This window comes from Notolepis coatsorum (assembly GCF_963971535.1).
Source record: "Notolepis coatsorum genome assembly, chromosome: 1".
Classification (NCBI taxonomy): domain Eukaryota; kingdom Metazoa; phylum Chordata; class Actinopteri; order Aulopiformes; family Paralepididae; genus Notolepis; species Notolepis coatsorum.
The window spans coordinates 13,807,352-13,820,670 of NC_140165.1; the positions used below are offsets into that span (position 1 = coordinate 13,807,352).

The 13,319-nt window shown below is 40.6% G+C and overlaps 1 pseudogene across 1 annotated transcript; it reads left to right on the forward strand.

Annotated features, from left to right (window-relative positions):
- The first annotated feature begins 765 nt into the window (after window positions 1-765).
- LOC311223278 (heat shock protein 30-like) lies at window positions 766-1,406 on the forward strand (annotated as a pseudogene). Its single transcript has one exon. The product of its transcript is annotated as a heat shock protein 30-like (transcript).
- Window positions 1,407-13,319: the final 11,913 nt, after the last annotated feature.

Consider the following 13,319-nt stretch of genomic DNA (forward strand, 5'->3'; position numbering starts at 1 on the left):
ACTGGTGGTAGAGTGAAGGTTAGGCGGCTTCTTTACTTTAACCTACTGAAGATGGAGTTATGGATTGTTCTCCTCTCTTTCAGAGTAACTCTCTTCTGTCTCCACATCAGTCAGTAGTCTTGCAGAGTAAAGAGTGTTGGATATTAATTCTCATAATAAAATATTTACTAAATAAACTACTCACTGTAATTAATAACTGAGGCACATTTACTGTTTAGTGAAAGATAACTTAGAATTCAGGGGTAAAAGGTTTTGACTGTGAGCAATGAGAAGGTTTATAGATCTAGCTAATATTTTCATAAATGAGATAAAAAATGAATAGAACAGTCATAATGCTTTATGTCTAAGTCTGTGCTTTAAATAAATAAGAACATGACTTCTAGTCCAACTGTATAACTGTGACATCATGACTAATTGGTCACACAGGGTCTTCAATATTGTGATTCAAGAAGTATTTCTGAACACACACACACCACTGATAATAGCATAAACATAATGTGCTACACAGCCTATATGATATACTTAGGTCATTCCGGACCATTCCAATTTTAGAATGAGTAGTGGTTTGTTTACATCACCTGCAGTGAGGCTGCCACCCAGTGGAGACTTGTGGTAATGACAGGAACATTCCTGAAGACACTCGAACTCCCAGAGGCAGAATATAAAAGCTGTGACAGTCCCACTGCTGAGACACAACGCAACACAAGCAACACTGAACACACTCCAGCCTTCCATCACAACAAGAGGACTCAACAGTCAGTGAAGATGCTGTGCTACCATGGATTCCACTCAGCCCCTTCATGGACTTCTATTGACCTGTGAGCAGTCTCTGACCAGAGGTCTCACCTCTTCCCTGCCAGCGGGATAGACTGCAGAGAAACATGCAGACACTCCACAGCAGTCTGGAGTTTTTGGACAAACTTCAACAGAAGATCTTGGAGGAGGTGGAGCGTGTCCCAGCGTCTGTGGCCATCCAGCCAGTCTCCTACAAGCTGGAGAAAGAGGGAGAGAGATTTGCCCTGACCCTAGACACTAAAGACTTCTCCCCAGAGGAGCTGTCTGTCAAGCAGGTGGGCAGGAAGTTGAGAGTCAGTGGGAAGACAGAGAAGAAGCAGTGGGACGGGAAAAGCTCCCACTCTTACAGACGGCAGGAGTTTAGACAGGAGTTTGATCTGCCTGAAGGGGTGGATCCTGAGGCCGTCACCTGCTCCCTGGCTCAGAACGTGAGGCTCCACATCCAGGCAGCAACGCCTCCATCTGCTGAGGAGGCTGAGAGAGAGGTTGCCATCAGATGTTGCCTGGAGAAGACACAAACACCACAGTTCCTCAGCACACAGACAGAGGAAAGCACCACACAGACTGACTCTGGCAACAAACAGGACACTGCTGAAAATATAGACTCGTAATGTTTTATGTCTCTGACCAAATTTGTACAAATGTGTATTTCATAACTTCTGTAAACTACTGAGGAGTTGGCCACAGGCAAGGCCAACCCCTTTAGCTCAGCTGGTTAGTGCGGCCACCTGTGGACCCAGTGGTCCCAATTTCAAATCTACATGGCAAACAATGACATAATTTTCTTTTTTGTATTTGATCAATAAATGTTCTGGAAATTGACCACATATTTCCTTTTCTTTTACTAATGTCCCACAGAATCCTCTTAACAAAACAAAATAGCGTCAACGTATGGGACTCCAACATCCTAGATTTGTGAAACTGTAAGCCTTTCCAATTAGTCGTGATGTCACAGTTATGCAGGTGGACTAGGAGTCATGGCCTTACATCAGATATAAGGATGTAGGCACGGCAGAAGATTGAACATTTACAAATGATCAACTGAATATTGCAACTTCGTTCCATTGGCGCGACCAAGGTAGCGTCATAACAAAGCCAACAAACTTATTTCACGTCTTTACATTACGTCACACCCATTTGGTGAGCATTTGTTTGTTCTTCTGCCCTATGGTATTTTCACCCAAACTCATACTATGCGGTTGATCATAGTAGTGGTTTGGTATTCCATGCTAACAGGGGTTGTGTTTATAGGGACTGCTACCTTAGCATTTCACTGAGCTGTAATACATTTTTTCTTTTTATCTTTAACCTTTATTTAACCAGGCAAGTCAATTAAGAACAAATTCTTAATTACAATGATGGTCTGGCGAGATGACAAAAAAGGCCTCTTGAAGGGTAACAGGGAAACGGGACAAGAAAATACAAATAAAATAGAAAAGAGACAGAGATCACATCACAGAGACATAAGGGAAATAATTAAAACAATCATCAACCAAACAACCATATCAAATTGCAAGGTGTGTAAAGCAGAACAGTTCAATTGCAGTTAAAAGGCTGGGTTAGAGTCGATAGAGTCCTTCAAAGTAGTGAGGGGGATCAATTTGTCCATTTTCAATTTTATTTTGCATCTTGTTCCACCTGCTGGGAGCAGCAAATTGGAAGGATGTTTGACCAAAGGAAGCGTTAACACAGGGAACATCTAGCGATATATGGTGAGTATTGTTATAGGGAGTAGATGACCATTTTAACAAGTGTATCAATTAAGGAGGGGTCAGACCAAAGAAGGTTTTGTAAATGAGTGTAAGCCAATGAATTTCTTGAAGAGAGTGTAACGATGGCCAATTTACAGATGTGTATAAGTCACAGTGATGTGTTGAAAATGGGGCATTTGTATAGCAAACCTAATTGCTGAGTGATACAAAACATTAAGGCGATCAAGGACACTCTTGCTTGCATGCATGTAAATTACATCGCCATAGTCAAACACTGGGAGAATGGTGTGGTCGAAAATATTATCATGTTCATAATAAGCTCTGTTTAAATACATATTCTCTGTACAACCTTGACTAGATAATATAGTTAACTAGTATACAGCTCAGACACTAGGGCGACAGTCTTAACAGTGTTCTTAAAACAACAGCCCAAGACATGACTTAGATATGACATTTGGCCTTGTCTTCCACAACAACAGTTAATAATATCAATCATCTTACTTATAGTGAGTTTTACAGTTAATATCAATCAAATTACTTAGTGAGTTTAACAGTTAATAATATCAATCATCTTACTTATAGTGAGTTTAACAGTTAATATCAATCAAATTACTTAGTGAGTTTAAAGGCACTACAATCTAATATGTCTGTGAAAACAGTGGTTGGCTCCTCTAGTAGTGTCTTTGTTTAAAAACAAAAGAAACAGAAGCATGTTAATGTACAAATGTAAACTTTACAAGAAACATTTTACAAAGCAAATGCAATGTGAGAATAAATAATATACCTATAGACAGGAACACAGTAGGCCTACCCTCCCCCTATCTGAGACATGCAGGGGACTGGAATATATATTTACATGAAGGAACCGTGTTAATATTGTATTAAAGGGACTAAAAACCAATTTAAAAATCTTAATAATAATACATGGATTGAAGTGCTTCACAGCAAATAGCATAAAATGAACAAAGGCATTAGCATACAGTTGACAGAAAAAAAGCAATGCATGAAGTGCAGACATAAGAATAGGTATGAAAGACAATAAAAGTAGTGCAATGTAGAAAGTGTAGGCATAAAATAAGTACAATAAGTACAGTGTTACTACCTGGCAGAAGTTTTAATCACCCACAGCCGAAAACAGCGTGCCTCATTTTCTATGCTTCAAGACCCAGCATTTAGTGATGTCACACTGAGACTAGTTCCAACACATCATGTCACTCTGAAGCATTTAGTGACTATGTCAATGGCCGCCTAGTTATAGTTGAAAGTGGGGGTCAATTTTTTTTATTTTTTTTGACAGGCAAGGGATGGTTTGGAGGGGGTCCGACCCCCTCCATGGCAGATTTTTTTTTAAATTTAATGAACCTGTACGTGCAATTTCCTGCAATATAGAGCCTTCAATCTTGACCAATAAAGCTGCTCTTTTCACTATAAAACTCAGTTTATATTGCAGTATGATAGCCAATTACTATAATAATAATAATATATTAATATATATATATACTGTATATACACTGTATATTGATTTTTCGCTCCTTCATTTTTATTAAATCAATCTCCTTTCAAATAGGCCAAGTTTTTAATAAGAAAGAGAAAAAAGATATATTTCCATTACCTGTAAATCTTGTGTCTCTTTCTCTCCTTCTCTGCCTCCTCCCTGAGTCTGCAGTGCACAATCATGACATCGATCAAAAAAAAAAAAAAATGTAAAAAAAAAAAAAATGGAGGCCCCTCGTCACTATAGGCCCACGGGCCGCGGCCGTGGTTAATACGGCCCTGCTCGTCTGCCATATAGATAGCGTTAACGTTTGCAAATGAAGTCAACGTCATCCAGCTCACACCACATATCTAGATAACGTTAGCTAGCGGCTAGCACTAAAGCTAACGCCAACCAGAGAGGGAAACGTTATTATTATTTATTCGAGGAAACCGTATGACCAGATCGCAATTCAGGACCGTGAAACACTTTTATTGTATTGCGTGGTAGAACCGTAGAAGTTCTACTACCACTCAATAGTAACTTATGTCTAACATAATCCTTTTATTTGAACAACTTACTGGAAAAGCCTGCCTGCCTGCCACCAATATTATGACACACTCTGTGGGCTTTGATATTTACACTCAGCCTACCTGCAGCCAGACTGCAGCGCTGTGCGCCAAGGTCTACGCGCTGGAGATGGGAGGCACTGGATCAAACCATAATGGGGCAGGGGGGGGGGGGTTCGCAATCTTTGGAAACTTAAAAACTTGTTATTAAGTGTCATTGCGTATTATTAATTTGATTGAAATTACGTAGTTATGGTTAGATTTATATATTGGGGGGGGGGGGGTATATCATATTTTTCATATGATCAAAAAGTGGTGGAGCAAGATCATACCCTTGCTCCCCCAAGTTCAATAGTGGGAGAGCAGATGCTCCCAGTGCTCTTATGGCCAGGCGCCTATTGTCACACTGAGACTAGTTCCAACACATCATGTCACTCTGAAGCATAGGAAATGTTTTCTGCTGTGGATGATTAAAATGTTTGCCTGCAGATTAAGGTGTGGAATAACTTTTTTGGTCCCGTGACCCGTTTGCTGCTCCATCTGAAGCTTCCCGGTTCACTCAGAACCAGGCCAGAACTCCGACCACGGTACTCTGTGAGTTAAGTTAATGGCATTGCATCAACTATACTACTGTGTTGTAATAGATTAAACACTTTCTTGGTCGAAACACATTAGCAATATGGTGGCTAAGATGAGCTGTGGTACTTCAATGATCAGAAGGTGTAGAAATCTGTTGACTAATGGTACAGCAAAGATTGTACTACAATCTTTGGTATTATCCCGCCTGGACTACTGTCCTACTATAACGCCTCTAGGCTTGACCTGAACAAACTCCAGCGCACTCAGAACAGGGCGGCACGCCTCGCTCTGTGAGGAGTAGTGTTGGAGGGATGCATGCTGCGCTGACCTGGATGACAGTGGAACAGAGGATGGCATGTAGCTTGGTAACTTTTTTGTTTAATATCTGGAATACTGGGAAACCGGAGGGTTTGCACTCACAACTGTATAACTAATATGAGACATGGATATAAGACAAGGCAAGCATTAGATTCATGCTTTACTTTACCTCTACCAAAGACAAATGCTCTGAAAAAGACGGTAATGTATAGAGCAGTTGCTTATTGGAATGATATACCGATAAATATAACTATGGTAAGGAACAAATGTATGTTTAAAGAAAAGTAAAAAATTGTGCTCATGAATAACGAGATACATTTTGGTCATTGACTTATTATGGAAATATAAAGGTGATCGGTGACTTGAAAAAAGTTATGCTATATTATGAGTTAAAATCATATAAACGATTTTTATGTTTTGTTCTTATGGACTGATTATGGAATATGTATTTTATGGTTGGAGAATTGTGATATCTGACTTATGAATATTGAGTGCGCTTTGATTCGCTTGTTTTGTTTGTTGTGATGTTTTCTTGTGAGTACTTCAATGTTTGTGGTTTTATATTTTTATTTTCCTTTTTTTTGTGTTTGTATTTTAAATGTTTGGACCCCAGGAGGGGAAATAGTCTCACTTTGGTGTAATGGGGATCCACAATAAAACAACTAGCAAGTATTTCATGCACAAAGAGTCCAAAAATCCAAACTATCCCTTTAACTGAATGAAGTTTATTTTTCGGTCTTGTTTACAGACAAATCAAACACACACGTGTGGACTTACAAAAGAAAAAAAAAGAAAAAATCACAAATGTACATATTCAAGGCAAGCTCACACAAAATCCAAAATCAACGACCACAAAAAAGGCTGAAGCACATGCTTATTTTTGCCTATCCTTTAGAAAAACTTAAATATATTTTAATATAATAAAGATAACCTTAAAATATGCTGAAAGATATTTTTTTGAAAAAAAAAATAAAAAATGTTTGATGTTTTACTCAAAACTGTACTCCTGAATTATTTTATCCTAATGATTTTATGATTTAAGTCAGACAAGTGTTTGGCCATGCCAAGTTGCCCCACATGCTGGGGTACAAGATGGGCCAAGCAGTTATGCTGCTTGGAGTTTAATCAAATCACATGCTCTCTTGATGTCAGATTTGAGCATAAAATAGGTAATGCTGTTACCCTGTTTTAACCTGGCATGGCCCGATACCCATATCAATACATTTTATAGAATACATTATAAAGGAGGCACAGAAACTTAGTATTTAATATGAAAGAAGATAGAGAAATCAGTCACAAAACAAAAATTATTCAAGACTCAATAATATCAATATTAATTGTTGAGACATTTTAGTCATTAGGTAGGTGTTGTCGAAATGTACATGAGAAATGTAATTTGCACCTTGTTATCCAAGTTACCGGGTCATATTGTGCAACTATTTAACAATATCTGCCAAAACTGCATTTTTTTTTATAATGTAATTAATGTTATATCAATTCAAAATCCAATCTTTTTTCCATACGAATAAAACGAAATAATGTCAGTTCTTACGAAAGCTTGTACTCACAAATTCGAACCAATAATATAGCAACATCATTTTTAATATGCTCCCCCTCCCAAGCTAGCTAATACCGTAGCCTTGTCGCCTCGCCAGCAAAGTGGTGCCTATTTCGGCTAGGAACTAAAGAAATACTGATACAGTATGTGGCCACTGTATTTTGCAAACATATAGCAACCTAAATATTCCACCTAGACACACACAACTGCTTAGCTGGCTCAGCCTTATCATAACCAAGATATTTGCTGAAAAACCATTTACTTCATCCAAGGATATAATTTAGTCGACACGTAGCATCCAGGGGAGGAAATTAGGCCACTTTACTGGCCAAATGCTAGTATTTTTTACGTTTGGCTGGTAAAAAAAAATCAGATACCCGCCAGTTGGCTGGTAAGCCAAAAAGTTTGTTCCCTCCCCTGCTGGCGAGTATACAAAAAAAGAAAACATTCTGCAATCACTGCACTGGCAAACGGTGCGCGTCTTCTGAGTGTTCGCTTTAGTTGACAGTGCCACGAGAGCACTGCACAAGACCACCCGCGGACATATAATGTTTAATAAACGTTTGCGCAGTACTGGCCAACCCGCGGACATATAATAATAAAAGTCCCGCGGTACTAGGCTAGCCATCAGGAGCACTCGCAAACAGATAACGTTAATGTTAATGTGTAATGTTAGTCTACTGGAACTGTATACAGTGGTTAGCTTCTAGTTAGCGTTTTAGCTATAGCTGCTTGCTAGCTAACGTTAGCCCCGTGTGCTCAAAGCAGCCAGCTAGGTGTATCTGTTATGACTATAATGTTTCCAAAAAAGCACCGGACTACGACGTAAGGTTAGACATTTTATTTCATGCTCAAAAGCCCCTGGCTTGCACATCGCAGTCACGAAAGGGGCTAGCTCAACCAGTGCACTGTGCACAACAGCAGACCAACCCAACTGACGTTACCACAACACTTGACGGTACTTCACAGCACTGTCGTAAGACCACCGTGCTGTCTTAAAGGCACAGTGTGCCTACCCAGATGCATACACAACATTGACACGGCTTGACATACAAAGAAGTAATCACAATTAGCGATTTTTTTTTGTCTGGTAAAAAATCTGTTTGGCTGGTAAAAAAAATCAGATACTCGCCAGTTGGCTGGTAAGCCAAAAAGTTAGTTTCCTCCCCTGGTAGCATCCTTTGGCTAACCTACCATCTAGCCTGCGCGTATGTGTGTCTGAAGCACACACATTGATAAGTAGCAAACAAAGAAGCCTCCTGGTAAAAAAAAACATAATATATTATAAAGTCACTTTGACTTAGTGTGTTGTATCGTCTCTCATCATGCAATTCCTGGCAATGTCATTCAAGATTCAAGAAAAATATTATTTTGTCTTTACTAGCCAACAGCTCCCCTCACGGCATCCCGGCTCTGGCATGGTGTGGATGTGCAAGGCTTGTGCTTAGCAAGCTGGATGTGCAAGGCTTGTGCTTAACACATGCCTAGTGGCTAGTGAAGAGAAAGAGAAAATTGTGGACATTGATGGACAAACGGATAAATGTTATAGTGGGAAAGAGCTTTTCCCAGCTTAGGAGGCTGTCCAAGTTCGAACCTTTTTTATCTCAATGTTTCGTCTTGATTATTGTAATGCCTTGTATGTTGGAGTCAGTCAGGTCTCCCTCTCTTGCTTGCAGTTAGTCCAGAACGCTGCTGCTCGTCTGCCAACTGGTACACGTAAGCGCAAGCACATTTCCCCTGTACTGGCTTCCCTCCACTAGCTTCCTGTGTGTTTTAGGATCAAAATTAAGATTTTACTGTTGGCTTAGTGTCTGAATGGCTTGGCACCGGTCTACCGCTCTGACCTGCTGGAACCTTATGTTCCTTCAAGGTCCCTCAGGTTCTCTGATCAGCACCTACTGGCTATTCCTAAGTCCAAGCTGAAACTTAGAGGGGGCCGTGCTTTTGCAGTGGCAGCCCCAAAATTCAGGAACGAGCTGCCTCTGCATGTTAGGCAGGCCCCCACTCTGCAGGTGTTTAAATCGAGCATCAAAACATGTTTATTTTCTTTGGCTTTTGACACAGCTTGAGAGACCTGCCTTTTTATGTGACATATGTCTTTTATATCTGTGTAAATATTTGTTGTGTGACTTGTACAGCACTTGTCAACTTTGTTGGAGTGACATAAAACAAAGTATATGGGGGTTCCTATTGTTTATTGGGACCTGTTCTCTCTCTTCTTTTCAAGTATACTCCCAGCTTAAACTGAACAACTAGGTTTCTCTCAAGTATGAGTTCGAATGTGTTTCTTCAGATTTCCCTGATCACTGAACCCTTTACCACAAACTGAACAACTAAATGGTCTCTCTCCAGAATGAGTTCTCAAGTGTGCCTTCAGATTTCCTTGATCACTGAACCCTTTCCCACAATCTGAACAACTAAATGGTTTCTCTCCAGTATGAGTGTGAATGTGTTTCTTCAGACTTCCTTTCTGACAGAATCCTTTCCCACAAACTGAACAACTAAATGGTTTCTCTCCAGTATGAGTTCTTGTGTGTCTCCTCAGATGTCCTTTACTACTGAAACCTTTATCACAAACTGAACAACTAAATGGTTTCTCTCCAGTATGAGTTCCAAAGTGTCTTTTCAGACTTCCTTTATCATAGAATTCTTTCCCACAAACTGAACAACTAAATTGTTTCTCTCCAGTATGAGTTATTGTGTGCATCTTCAGATTTCCTTTCTCATTGAACCCTTTACCACAAATTGAACAACTAAATGGTTTCTCTCCAGTATGAATTCTCATGTGTCTCTTCAGACCTGCTTTCTGATCGAACTCTTTGCCACAAACTGAACAACTAAATGGTTCCTCTACAGTATGAGTTCTCGTGTGTATATTCAAAAGTCCCTTCCTACTAAAGCCTTTCCCACAAACTGAACAACTAAATAATTCCTCTACAGTATGAGCTATCACGTGTTTCTTCAGATTTCCTTGATCACAGAACCCTTTCCCACAAAGTGAACAACTAAATGGTTTTTCTCCTGTATGAGTTCTTGTGTGTGTTTTCAGATGTCCCTTCCTACTGAACCCTTTCCCACAAACTGAACAACCAAATGGTTTCTCTGAAGCATGCTGGCCATCTCTGGTTGGTTCTAAATCACCAGCTGGATCTAAGTTACTGGCTGGTTCTGATACTCCACAGTCTTCTCCATCAGGTTCTGTATTCACTTGTTCAGTTGAAGTACTGGGTAAAGAGTATGCTTCTGGGTTCTGGGTTTGGTTAAACTGAGGTTTCTCTTCATCATGTTCACATTTCACAGCGGCAGGGTTGAATGTGAATGTTATGATATCAGCCTCCTGCAGACCTTGGAGGTGTTCTCCCTCCTGATTGGTCCAGAGTTCCTCCTGTTCCTCTTTAATCTGTATGGGCTCTGGCTCCTGGGTTTGGTTAAACCAAGAGGACTGAGGGTTCTCTTCATCATGTCCACATTTCACAGTGACAGGGTTGAATGTGAACGTTATGATATCAGCCTCCTCCAGACCTTGAAGCTGCTCTCCCTCCTGATTAATCCAGACTTCCTCCTGTTCCTCTTTAATCTGTAGGGGCTCTGGCTCCTCCTGGCCGAGACGGGGGTTCCTCTCCTGCTGCTCAGGGGGAACCTCCTCTTCACTCTCCAGCTGTAAGGCAAGGGAGTCTAGAAAGAAGGACATACAATTATTTAAATGTGATTTGTTGTAACCATTGCTTTTGAAAGTAACAAAGGGACGGGTCATTATTTCACACTACACTATCACCAGGAGAGTAACACGTTGAACCAATGTATAGGGATAACACTAGCTACATTCATCAAGCCAGTGTAGCTAGTGTAATTCACGACAAGGATGTCCATATTGTTGAATCGTACAAATACCTGGGAACTGTGTTTGACTGTAAACTGAAGTTCAACTTAAATACAGAGTCCATTGTTAAAGGTCAGCAGAGGATCTACCTGCTGAGAAAGCTGAACTATTTTATTGTTAGTGCGGAGATCCTGAGCACTTTTTATAGTTATTTTATTGAAAGCCTCCTAACTTCTGCTGGTTCAGTGGCCTGTCTATTAAAGATAGGAACAGCCTACAGTACATTGTGAAAGTGTGCTCCAAAATAATTGGAGTAAAACAGAGAGAGACTGTTGCCTTCTGGCCGCCGTTATGACGTTCCACCAAGTAGGACCAACCGTTACGCCAAATCTTTTGTCCCCTCGGCTATCGGACTTTTAAACACAGACAGTAGTCATTTTAAGTAGCCTTTTACACTTAGTTGTCTGATTTTACTTTTACTTTACTGGATTGTGTATCACATGGAATGTTGTTTTTGCCATGCTGTCATTGAGATGTTTTGTTTTGTTGTTTGTTGTTTTTGTTACTTGCTAAATATTCATATTTGCTACAAATATGAATTGCCCCACGCAGGATCAATAAAGGTGTCTGAATCTGAAAACATTTGATTGATCTGTATTGACTACAGGTGGTCAGATATATTACCAAGTTGTCATAAATCTTCCTCCTCCATTAACACCAGAGCAGTACATGGTTGAGAAGAACAAACATGTTCCCAGATTTCCCCCAGAATGGATCTGATTCTGCTTGATGAAATTCTGGCCAAAGGTTTGGAATTGTATTACACAAGGCCATAAAGTAACAAGTGTACAAGGAAATATTGTGTGGGGTATTTTGAGGTAAGGAGACTAGTCCTATCCACCTCTGACCATTTGCCCTAAAACAGTCACATAATTCCATGGCTGGTCTTTCTGAATATTTAAGTCTGAATAAGAAAGACAAGCCATAGGGTGCGGCAGGGTAGCGCAGTGGACTAAGCACTCGCCTACCACTGCAGAGACTCTGGGATCTAATCCAGCTGTCAGCGGTACCTCCGGCTTGGTCAGTCGTCCCTACTAACACAATTGGCAGCGGGTCGGATATGGGGGTATGAGTCCTGGTCATTGTAAACTGCGACTCCTACTTGTCGGTCAGGGCACCTGTTCAGCAAGGAGGGGATCTGGGGGAAATAGCGTGAACCTCCGCACGCATTACATTCCCCCAGTTAAATTCCTCGCTGGCAGATGAAAAGAAGCGGCTGGCGACTCCACATGTATCGGAGGAGGCATGTGGTAGTTGTACACCCTCCCCAGGCCGACAGTGGGGCAATGCGCGCAACGACCAGGAAGGGAATTGGCATAACGACTAAAGAAAAAAGAAAATAATAATAATAATAATAATAATAATAATAATAATAATAATAATAATAATAATAATAATAATAATAATAATAATAATAATAATAATAATAATAATAATAATAAAGACAAGCCATGGAGTTATGTGACCGTTTCAAGTGATCCAAGTCTTTTCCACTCCTCCTACTTTTGCTAATAAAACGGGCCAATAATCTGAGAGATAAATTGGTAAGAAATGATACATACAACTATTTCTTGGCCACCTTACCCCCAGGAAACAGCCTGTAATAAGTGTGTTTACTGTAATCACACCTCGTGGCATTTCAGAGTGAGACTTCTGTTTGAGCCAGACTGTAGTGGAAAAAAAGAGGCCCTGCTATTTCCATAATAAAAACCCAGCCTAACCTTCACTTTCTTCACTAGGTTCTAGTGTTGTCAAAAATATCGAAGTATCGATACTAGGCATGGGCGGTATGACGGTATTAAGGTATACCGGGGTATTTAGAGATACCGACGGTATTGAAAATCAATACCGTCAAAATCACAGATCCATTTCAGTTTATATTACAGTGAAACAGAGTTTTAACAGTGGTTGGTTGTAGTGCACTGCACACACGCGCCAGCAGAGGGCGAGACCAGTCCTCGAGTCACTAGTGGAGCGAGGCAGCGTGGTTGTCTATACACAGGAGGAGGAGGGGAAACCCCGCTTCACTGGAAATTAAACGAGAGTCGAGACACGCTTACCGTTGCTGCCTGGTGCTGCAGGCTAACTGGCTGTTCTGAGAGCTAACTGTTGTGTATGTGTATCACAACGGTGGTCACGCTTTACGGTAATGTTGCGACAGTGCTGTGAAAATACCGTAAAACGTTGTGGTAACGAGAGTGTGTGTTGTTGTGGACTGGTGGAACAAGCAAATAAACGTTAGTCCGGTGTGTTTTTGAATACACAATACTAACGTTACTAGTACTAGGCTGCTGCGGGGCTCCTGGCTACCATTCTGAGAGTTAACGTTAGTATTACTAGGATGCTGCGGGCTTCTGGCTAGTGGCTCCATTCTGAGAGCTAATGATAGTAGCACTCGGATGCTGCGGGCTAACTGGCCATCTCCGCGATTTAC